This window comes from Miscanthus floridulus, chromosome 19, assembly GCF_019320115.1.
Source record: "Miscanthus floridulus cultivar M001 chromosome 19, ASM1932011v1, whole genome shotgun sequence".
In the NCBI taxonomy this organism is placed as follows: Eukaryota; Viridiplantae; Streptophyta; class Magnoliopsida; order Poales; family Poaceae; genus Miscanthus; species Miscanthus floridulus.
The window spans coordinates 115165442-115177505 of NC_089598.1; positions in this window are offsets into that span (position 1 = coordinate 115165442).

Consider the following 12064-nt stretch of genomic DNA (forward strand, 5'->3'; position numbering starts at 1 on the left):
TCGGTACCTGAAAACGACGCCTGGACCCGGCAGCTTCCCCAGGCCATCGATTTCCGACGCCTGGGGTTGGATGGACCTGCCTGGGCGGGGCTCCCCAGGCGAGGCCGCGATCCAAACATGCCCTGAAAGAGGGAGCACGAGCCGGACGCCACAGATTGAATAAAGATAAAATCCGGTGGCCAAAAAATTATGTGTGATGGAGCAAAACGTTTCACATAGGCAAATGATAGCTTTTGTATTCTTTTTTAGCAAGTAGAGCATCTCCAGTGGTTCACAAAAATTACTTTACAAATTAATGAAATTTTCAAGTTACTAAAAAAGTTAGAATATTTGTTAGGTTCCTCTAAATGTTTTCAAAATCTCACTACTAAAAAATAAAAATTGGTCCCACATGATGGGTTGTTGGCAGCACCTCAGTTTCTTTGAGCACACGATGGCCAATTCATCGCCGTGGGCTGCCAGTCGTGTCAACGCCGCCCTAGTTAAGCCTCATAGCGCTAGCTAAATACATAAGTGAACCATGATTTGGAAGTATCTCAATTGACCTCTTGCTATTTTTCGGTTCATTCTTAATATACACTAGGTTCATAAGCGTTGGAACAGGCTTGCAGTCACTAAGCCTAAATCGAATCAACCTTTCACATAGTGGGACTACAGAATTATAACATAACCATTACTTTCTCTTAACAACTTGATATTAAGAATAACATCAGCCACCCCCGAATCCTCCATCTCAAAATTTTTGGAAGTACTTCACCTCTTTAATCACATTAAGACCGCATCCAAAGATTAGTATATGTCATTAACATACAAACACAAGATCACACCTTCACCCCCACCATAACAATGGTACACATTTGTTAGCTTTGTTCACAACAAAGCTAGTAGATGTTAAGGTTCTATCAAACCTCTCATGCCATTGCTTGCATGCTTTCACCAGACCATACAAATACTTCCATAGTTTACATACCATACCTTTCTTGGCCATTTGCTATAGACCATCTGGCTTATTCATATAGATCTCCTCTAGCTCTCCATTTTGGAAAGTTGGCTTATTGTCTATCTGATGAACGAGAAGACCGTGAGGGTGGTAATGTGTTGAAGTACACATGAAGCTCTGGCGTCTGCGCCATTATATACGTGAGCGGAGGATACCTTATATACACGAGCTGAGGAGAAGGCGGAGAGACTGGGGATGCACCTACATGTCGTGAAGTTACTGGGACGATGGAGGAGTAATCGTGCAGCAACGAATAGAAACTCACATGGTGATTACTCCCATAACTGCCTATTTTATAGCTCCATCAAACAGTCCAAGTGGCAAAACCCACTCCATTGCACGTGTGGCTAATCCTTTGTCTCTCAACTTCACAATAGGTGCACACATAGGTCACCTATTTAAGTTGAGTTAACATTTAGTCAAAATTGTATACGAAACTATAAGACTCTAATATACCTATCATTTAATATGAGTATTATGACTTATTTGATTTAATTAAATTAAAAGTAACCCAAGTCTAAATTAAATCCAACATCGATCCCATAGCAATACGCCGTTATACTAGCTTCACCGGTTCTGACCGTCTTCATCACTTAGTAAGAAACCTGTTGGTCAAAACCGTAGCAAACTTACTCTAAGCCTGGCAGCAACAATTCCAAAAGCACCGAACCCTAACATCTCTTTTCCTAACCTTTTCTCTAGTGATTTTGTTTTTTTATTATAAATAATGTATATATGGCAAAATGATTTTGTAGTGCTTGCCTCGTTGGTACTATGACTATGACGCAGGCGGTACTAGCCCTATCGAACTGGCGCTCCGGTTCAAGCACCAAGCGCGGGCATTGAATTTTGCATACGTTTGAACCGGTATAACCGACTAGGTAATGTTTACGCCGCGGCACGTACGAAGCATTTGTCAATGCCCCTGCGTGGCAGCGCGCGTGTCTGCGACTCTGCGTGAGCGTTCTGGTCTTCTGTTCGGCAGGACTGAAAAATACTGTTCTGGCTGATTGTTGTGAGAAAAAAATACTGTTCTGGTAGGACGTGAACAATGATTTTGTGAGTGGCGGAAAGCCAGGCGAACACGCAAGGCGTGGCCATCACCGACACCAACGCATCCGCTATCTGATTTGAGCAGCCAATCGGAGCGAATAAATTTCTCCTGGCGAAGCAGTGGAGGCCGTGGAGCCCGTCAAAGGTCACGTACGCTCCGGACCAGAGCTCGATGGACTTCAGGTCTCGGAAATCTTCTTGCTTTTGCTCCGATTTTCTGATGTCTTCTCAGTAAGGGAACTACAAAATTTTCGTTTCCCTCTCGTTGGCCAACCATGGCGTCAGTGGTTAGTTGGAGCCTTGGAGGAAAATGGTCGGTCACCGCACCTCACCTTCCTTTCAGGGCCTTAACATTTTTTGAAGAAGCCAGCAGGTGTTCGTTCATTATTAGTAATAATAAATGAGTAAAATTTACAAGTGATGAGGTGATTCTCAAACTTGGCAGGATGCCAACTAAAAAAAAAAACTATTTTCAGATCATAAACTTGGTTCTGACTGTCATCTAGGTTTTTAACTCAAAAATTATTATTTTTGATCTCTAAACTTGGCTCCGGGTGCCATCCAAATCTAAACAGATCCTAACCCGCTCTGTGCGCCGGTGGCCATGTGTCATGTGGACTATGGGCGCGTTTAGTTCCCAATTTTTTTTGGGTTTGGCTACTGTAGCACTTTCGTTTGTATTTAGTAATTAATATCTAATTATAGACTAATTAGGTTTGAAAGTTTCGTCTCGCGATTTCTCACCCAACTGTGCAATTAGTTTTTTTTCGTCTACATTTAGTACTCCATGCATGTGTCGCAAGATTCGATGTGACACTTTGGGATGAAAATTTTTGATATCTAAATAGGGCCTATGTGTTGATGTGGATCCACATGTGAAGCCTAAATGTCATCTCCATCTCTCCTCTGACGGTGGACGAGGGACAACTTTAATTGTTGCTGCTGCTAGGGTGGGTGGCGGGACATTGCATGAAGGGGATGGAGAGCATGATGAACAAGGAACAAAAGAAGGGGCACTAAAATGATGGATGGTGGGTGGGCGATGGTGGGTGCGAGGAAGAGAGAAAAAAGATGTATATGACACGTGGGCCCTGAATGATGGTCCATGGCAACATGCTAGGTTAGTGTATGGAACCATGTTAGGATTTGCTCAGATTCATATGACACACTGAAGCAAAATTCAGCGACCCGAAAATAACATTTTCTAAATTAAGGGTATTCTAAACCAAGTTTAGAGACCGATAATATTAGAGTTAGAGATGAAGATGACACATTGAAGAAACACCCGTGAATTTCACTCATTAACAAAGGAGACCTTATCATGGGAAATAAGGGTGCATTTGGTAGAGATCTAGATTCTCGAAGAAACATTTCAGATTTAGATTCTCTCAAAAAAACGTTTCGGGTGATGAATCAAAATCTTGTGAAAACCGTTTGGTTGGTACACTGGATTCTAATTAAAAAATCATAAAATAAAAATATTCTTAAAAAAAGAACTTTTTTTAGGTGAAGAACAACTTAAATACAACCAATTTTAACTTATTTCACCTAAAAAGAATTAACTAAAAAATTATGGTTGCTTACAAAAGGGGGAGGAGTTACAATCACGCGAAACTAGCTAATAGGCGTTTCTCTTTGCTGGGCATAAAAAGAGAAATGTTTCTAGTCATTCTGGAGTGAAACGTTTCTCGTCTAACCAGCTGCCAGTGATTCTACCGATTCTAGTAAGAACCCGAAACATTTTTGTTCACCAAACAGAATCTAAATTAAATATAGACGTGAGAATGAGATCCCTAAGCAACCCGGTGAAAACAAACATCACGTAGGCAGTCAGGGACACAGCTTTCTTCAGCTGGTTGCACGAGCAGGTACTACCAAAAACGCAGGCGTAGAACTGTAGTAGGGCCGTGAACTTCGAGCAGTTTGCCGCCGTTGTTTGTTTATTAGCATTGTGTTTTTCTCTTGGCTGAGATTCTGGAACCTTTCTCCCTTTTCAGGTGACAAATTGGCTCGGGGCCGGCAAGCCAACTAACAGGTGATTTGGCTGCACCTGCACGATAATGCACTGCGAAGACCTCGCTTCGTTTTCCTGCGATACCATACGACTCTCAGCCTACTCGTGATTCACGGATCATGAGTGTTTGTTTGCCGAAGATATCGGTTTTCGAAATTGTATCCATTCACAACATACGGTGAATGTTCCGTGGCTTTTGGTCTGCTTTTTCTCTGTTAGTTTTCTTTTGACCTTGCCACGGCTTGAAAGAGTGGGTGAGGCTTCGTCTTATGCTTTTCGATTGAGACTTTGTTTTGCCACTTGCTCTGTATGCAGGTAACTCCAGCAAACTATGTTTTTAAGCTTTCTATAAAAGCTGCGCCAAGGGAAGCAACAATTTGAGTTCGCGGGCAAGGTTTCGATCTTGGATCCTGACGATCCACACCGACAAATGGTTTTCCTCGGTGAATGTGTGCGCCTCAGAAACGTTTTGAACTGAACATTACAATTTTCTAGTTATATTGGTTTTTTAACGAATTAGCTAGGATTCTAAGAAGAGAAAGTTCATTTAACCTCCCTCAATTATTGTGCAAGTCCGCTTAATATCCCTTTTAGAAGAGCTTTGGTGCGAAACAAATTACAGGATTGGCATAATCTGGTTGTGAATGTTAGATTACAAGTTGGTAGCGATTCAATTTTATGGCCTTTGAACAAAAATGGTAAATTCACAGTGAAGTCTCTATACCAGGTCCTAGACAGTAATGGTATTAAGGTCACGTAAGAAATTTTGGCGAACAAAATTACCTTTGAAAATTAAGGCCTTCTTATGGTTCCTAAAGAAGAGGGTCATCCTTAATGAAGATAATTTAACTAGAAGGAATCAGAATGGTAGTAAATTATGTTGCTTGTGTAGTAATATTGAATCCATCCATCACCTCTTCTTTGAATGTTATCATGCTAGATTTCTGTGGCGTGCTTTACATATTGTGTTTGGTTTAGTGCCTCCTGTCAGCGTGGAATATTTGTTCAATGGTTGGCATAAACAGGGAGGCAATAAGTACAATCCGCTGTTACTGAGCGGTGCTTTTGCTTTTTGTTTGTCGATATGGTTAACAAGGAATGGCAAGGTTTTGAATAATTATCAACCTAAAATGTATTTGCAGGTTTTGTTCAGGGGACACATTGGTTATGCTTTTGGACCCAATTGCAGCGACGAAGAAAAAAATTGCATCATATATGCATGTGGCACACTGGATCTAGAACGATGGGCTTCTTTGCTTCCCATGGATGGCCCTTTATTTCTAGGCTTAGTTTTAATTAAAAATGTTTGAGAACTTTGTGTCCTTTTATTTGGTAAACCTTGTAAGAGGATGAAGCCTGATGTTATTTTCTTTATCTAAAAAAATTTAAAAACTAGTTTTTTAGACTACTCCAACTCTTGAAACCTTTCAACTTACCTCCCTAAGCTGTTTAAAAATAGTTTTGGCTGAAGTGACACCACCCGCCCTACATAGTACATAGCACCATGTCACTCACGAGGGAGATCAATTAAACTTTAAAAGATATTATAGAAATGTTTTTAAATAAAATTATCAATTTTTTTCTAGAATAAATATGCATTAAAAATACTAAAAACCTGATTCCTTATTAAATCATATTTTAATATATTTAAAAGTATATTTGGTCTAAAAATATTTGAATATTTTTTTAATAATATTTTTTTATAAAGTCTCATTGACTTTCTGAACTATTGTGAAAATCTAATTTACCTCACTCGTTGATGAGGCCTCACGTAGGACAACTGAGTTAGTGTTACGTTAGCCAAAACCGCTTCCAAAATTGCTCATAAAAGTAAATAAAATGATTTCAAGAATTGAAGGAGTTTAAAACTTTAGTTTCCAATTGAGGGAGATAATCGGAATTACATAATAATTAAGGGAATCCGATGTACTCTCTCCGTTTCAAATTATAAGTCGTTTTAACTTTTTTGATACATCTATCAAAAGAGTCAAAGCGAAGGGAGTATTTTTTTCTTATTGAAAACTAGCTTGTCCCTTAATTTTCTAGTTGGGCGGAGACGCGGAGTTAGTAGGCCAGCCTTGTACAGGTTGGTTCGTGTTATCGTGTATTTTTTAGCAACCGGGTCGTGTTATCGTGTGACTTCATCGGATCAGACTTTCACAATAGTTTATAAGTCTGACTAGCTGTACTTTTTTCAACCAACAAATAATATTTTTTTCTCACAATAAATCAGCAAACAGTACTTTCAACTATGGTTTATCAGCCGAGCGAAAAGAGCACCGGTTGTAAACTGGACCAGGTCGAGGTAATAAAAAATCAGGCCTTGTAGAGCGGTAGAGCCTTTTGCAGACCCCTGCAGTCTGGTTCAAATCAGGGCACACAGCCTTCCAAGGTTCAGCACGGAATGCCCGGGGGGGGGGGGGGGGGGGGGGACTCTTTGACTTTATTTCTTCTTCCACATGAGGTTTTTTAATACAAACTCGGAGGTTTTATTTTTTCTTGAATGTGCTTGCATGTAGCTTATAACCAACCCTATGTCGTCTCTTATATTATCTCAAAATCCGAACCCAAGTTTTTCGTTATAAAAGTATTTTAAAGAAAGTTGGCAAAACCAAAATCCTAGAAAGGTTTTTGGTTCTGAACCAACACATATTTTGAGCTAATAATATTTCCAACCAACTTGCTTTGGTTCGTAACGAATGAACATGAAAACTAACCATTTCGAAAGCTTGCAAATGATTACCTTTTGGATTTTTTGGAAATGTTTTGATCCTAAATTGGAAATGTGTTAGAAGTTCAAACCTATGTTTTACACAAAATAAAATATTACAATATTTAAGGGTTGAATTTGTGCTTGCTCCAAATTCAAACTTTTTGTGAAAACATTCTACAAACTTCCCTTACAAAATGCTTTAAAAAGACAAAACCCTTTTTGGAAGATTTATTTCAAAACCTAGAGTTACCTGTGCTCAAGTCTATTTTAAAATGTCGTAGTTTAAAAATGCAACCTCTCTTCTCAAAACCCAGATCAAGATCTTGCAAAATATATTTTTCTAATTTTTGTCTTAAGTAAATTAAAAACTCTTTTAGTAAGATATTGGATTTTAAACCTCAAGCGATTTAAAAAATAACCTTGTCATGCTTTGACATAGGTCAAGTCATGGAACATCTTTTGGTTTAGAAAAACTAATTTATTTTCCAAAAATAAAACTAGTTTGAATTCAAGCTTTCACTAGAATTCAAAGTGTATATGTATATTTTTCTTAAATAATAATATGATGCATTTTCATGTAAACTAATATGCATGATGAAGTGATAGGGGTGACTTGGATCTTTTATGCTTTTATAAATGATTGAGTGGATAAATTAATTTGAGCTGTTACTCAAATTCTTTTGAAATCCAATAGAGGTATTAACCCAATTAATTTACAAAATATGTTTATTTATATATTAATAAGGAACCAACCCTTCCTAGGCCACGTTTTCACCTTGGGCCAGGTTGAAGCCTCTAGCGGGCCTGCCCATCCTTCTCATCCCTTCCCTCACATGAAGTCCGCTCCGCCATCTACCATGGGCCTTGGATGTCATGGAATGGACAGCAGGGGGTACAAGCCGAGAATAATTTGAAGCCTCAAGCTTAGAAAAAACATTGAGCGGAGATGGTCACATGAACCAATTATGGGTACCCACCGTGGATTTAAGACATGTGTCTATGTATACGCATTCAATGCATGAGAGTGATGTAATTTTTCTTTTCAATTATTCCTCCTAAATTAAGCAACAATTTCGTGCATTGGATACCTATGCAATGACACGTGGCACGAATTCATAGTGGGTGCCTATAGTTGCTTCATGGAGACCGTCCCTACTCATTTTTTACCCAAGCTTAATCATACCACTTGACATGGCACTATATATTACATGGTCAAAGTAAGGAATAATCACCTCCAACGATTAAATAGGTGCCTTAATTAATTTATTTTTTGAACTTTTATGCCATAATTTATTACACTACTGGAATCTACTTGTTTCCCTAGGGTTATAGAAGCACTCTAGGGAAAAAATTTAGTCCATAGGGTTTTATCTGATACCCTAGGAAAAGTGACAGATTCCTAGGGTTTCATTTTTTCTCGGTGAGCCATGTTCGTGGTGTGACACATTGGTGCCACGGTGTACTATTTCCCTAGGAATTAGGGTCGTTCCCTAGGGAACTGAATATTTTTCAGCTCGTGCCACTTGCTCCTGCCATCAGCTGTCTCTGGAAATACAGCCATGACTCTGCTTATTGGAGTTGATGAATTGTAGTTTAGTTTTTACTAAATAGATTTCTGATTCCAGTTCAGATACTGAGTATGAAAATTTGTGTTCTTTTTTTGTATGTCGTTGAGCTTGTACACGATACACAAAGTTGCATTTTCAGTGAGGCTTGTAATGTTAAGGCTTCGGGAACAAAACTGAGTGAAATGCACAACTGCTCTGAAAATACAGCCATGACTGTTCATTAGAGTTGCTTAATTGTAGTTTAAGCTGTAGTAAATAGAACCATGATTTCAGTTCAGATTGAAATTTTACCTCAGCTAAAATTTTCGGTGTGATTTGCCAGCAGGTGAAAAGGGAAAGGGAGATCCTAGTGTTGTGCAAGGAAGGTTGGATAGCTGTCCCCGGGTATCTGTGCAAAAGGAAGGTTTTGACGCTCTATGTGGTGCTTCTGAGCAAAGCAGTACATGTTAGAATTAAATTTGCCTTTTATTAGTTCCATCCTATTGCTATATATATATATATATATATATATATATATATATATATATATATATATATATATATATATATATATATATCAGTATAATTATTTTGTGCACTGTGAGTCTGTGACTGTGATATGCTTCTGTTCTAAATGTGCAATATGTATGAGCTTCCATGTTTTGTTACTAGTAGTTACCATATGTTTGTGCTCTACATTATAAACTCACCTTTTAGTTTCAAAATGTTTGCTGAGCTCATTCTCACAACACATATGCTCTCATGATATGAACTATGACATGGTACTGTCTAATTTTCAGTTTATTGCCACAACATAAACCATGTCAGTCGAAGAGTGTAGTTGGATGTACCAAGGTTGGAAGGACAATGGTTGCCATTCCTAGGAATGAGTGCGAAATACTAATGCTTTTCTAGACCGTGCTTTCAGCGGTGTTCCTAATTCTAAAAAAATGGAGTAGTGTGTCCATTTTCAGATTGTGGCAATAGAGTTAGACGGAGGAGAGCTGTCATGGGTATGCGTTTGATTTTTTTGTTTATATTCCAAGGCATTGGTCTGATGTAAAGGGAAGGACTCCTACAAGTGTTTTGACCGTTCTGCTGAAGAGAAATCATGCTGGTTTGATTGAATATGGAGGCAAGGTTGTGGTGGCATCGACATGGAAACATTACCAGGCAGCAACGGACACAGCTGGGAAATCCACAGTTGATGTGGTATCTGAAGGTTTTTGGGTAATTCTTTGTTTCCATATAGATCATTTTTCTGTAGTTCAGTACAGATTTCCCTATATAGCAACATGTATATTTAATAATTACCAGCTCCGTAGTTCAGCTGATTGGTCCATCATTTGTTGGTTCTGTAGTTCAGTACATGTCCATATAGATCATTTTCCATATGCTTTACTGGTGTGTACTTATATATTTAATAATTTCTGCAGAAAAGATTTAGATTCAATCTAGCTAAAGAAAATGAGTCCAAAAAACATGTTGGTTCTTCATGCTCGCAACTCCTATATAGCATCATGTATTATGCAAAAATTACTGCTACAATGGATCATTTTCGGATAGTAGAAAAAGAAAACTTTGTGACAAGATTGCTGGAAAGTTCTATTTGACACGGGAGGAGTACATTGCCCAATGCCCTGAATGGTTGCTGGAAAGATGCTGGGAGGCTTTAGCCACAGAATGAAGTAGCCCTGAATTCAAGCAAATATCCGAGACAAATCGTGCAAATCGCTATAGCCAGAAATTTAAACCTCACAAAGGAGGATCAAACTCTATTGCAACAATACGCCAAAAGTTGGTTAGTGTTCACTTACTGTATTATGTTAGATTCAGTTTTGTGGTGGTACACAAATAATTTGAGATTGTTTTTACTGTAGTCTAAGAAATTAGGAAGAGAGGTGTCTCATATTGAGGCATGGGTCCATTCCCATAGGGGTTCCAATCCTGAAGATATTATTTCATTGAACACCGAAGAAGCCTCTTCATTCTTGGTAATTGATAGTTATTACATGCAATTGTTCTTTGTTGCTACTTATTTTGCAAATATTGACTAATCAATTTGTACAAAAATATATATTAAAAAATTTAAGTAGGGGCCTCCCTATCACTACTACACTCAGACCTTTCACAGCCACATCGTAACCCCCATTGCAGCCGCATTTCGGCCTCGGCGGTAAGCTATCGACAGTGATGGCTATAGCTTTCACCGTCGGCATCTGGGACCGACTGCGGTGTACACTAACATTGCTGTATTGGCTTATGATCTGTTCATGATTAGGTCCTTACTTCCGTCGCATTGGAGCACGACCGGGTTGTGGATGTACACTAACACCGCCGCATTGGCCAATGATCCACCTATGTCAAGGCTATCAAAATCGTCGTGTGGGCACATCAACCGCTTGTGTAGTGGTTACCAGCACCGTCGCCTTGTACTTCGACCCAACTGTCAGTGGTGTGGGTTCACTGTCGCTTCGACGGCCGAGACGCCTATGTAGAGGTTAACACCACCATCGCTTCAACGTATGATCCGCCAATACAAAGGTCATGGTCACCGTCGCCTTGCACCATGATCCGCCTTTGATGATCGTTTAATCGGTGTCAGGTTACTAAAGGATTCGACAGCGATATACTTTTGATTCCTGCCACATCATATGTATAGCGACGGTGTTGGACGTTTGCACCACCACCGACGGTGGTGATAAGAAAACAATGAACAGGATAGTGACATAATTTTAGCCAGTTTTACAATATTTACTAATTCAGTTGGGCCCTTAATAGCTTCATGAACACAAAGCATACAGATATATAATCATTGCATCTAGAAATCATGTTCACAAACAAGAGTACTTTTTATAATAACAATAGACGCTACCATAAAATCTTTCTCAACTAATGTCCTAACACAAGCGGTACATAGGGCATACTAAAGGTACTGATCTATACAGACTTACATAACGAAACGACGTAGCTATGCTCCTTCTATGTGGCACTCCTGCTTGCAAGGCAAAATGAATATAATTAGTGCAACATTTAGATTGGTAGCCAATGCACCATGGAACCCCTCTTCTTCATCTCTGATCCACAACCTGAACAAAGCAGCAAAATTAATAATATTAAACATACCATTCCTTTAGCTAACAAGCCAAAATTGGCCTATACATACATATAATGAACACAACTTCCTACCAGAACAAAGACTGTCGTGACGATGAAATACTAGAAATGCACCTTTACTGCTCTGCTAATGACTCCATGAACAAGGGAACAGAAGGAAGGTAGTAAGGCCTGTTCATATGGAAACACCCTCTTAATCTACAAAAGTGGATGACATGGGCATGGATGACATGAACTTTTCTATGGTCCATGTCATATGCAATCAATGTTCTATCTTTCCCAATAAGGAAAATAAAATTTTATTCTGGGTGAACTGTAATCACTCTGTACTCCTCATCACAAAGCTCAGAACCAACTTTAATATTCATGTGTCCAAACAGTTCCTCAGTGTCCACAACATACTTTAAACTCCAGTTATTAGTACCATAGTCTTCAAGTATCCACACTAAAAGTCATGACCTATTGCGAATATCAGCATAGCACACACATAGGTGACCCTGAGCTTGATGGATGGACATTTCAGCACCACCTAGTTTATGAATTGTCCTCCATGTCTTTCCCTCCGTACCCATAGCAACTATTGCAGAGTACTCAAGCATGTGCATAAAACCATTAAAAAC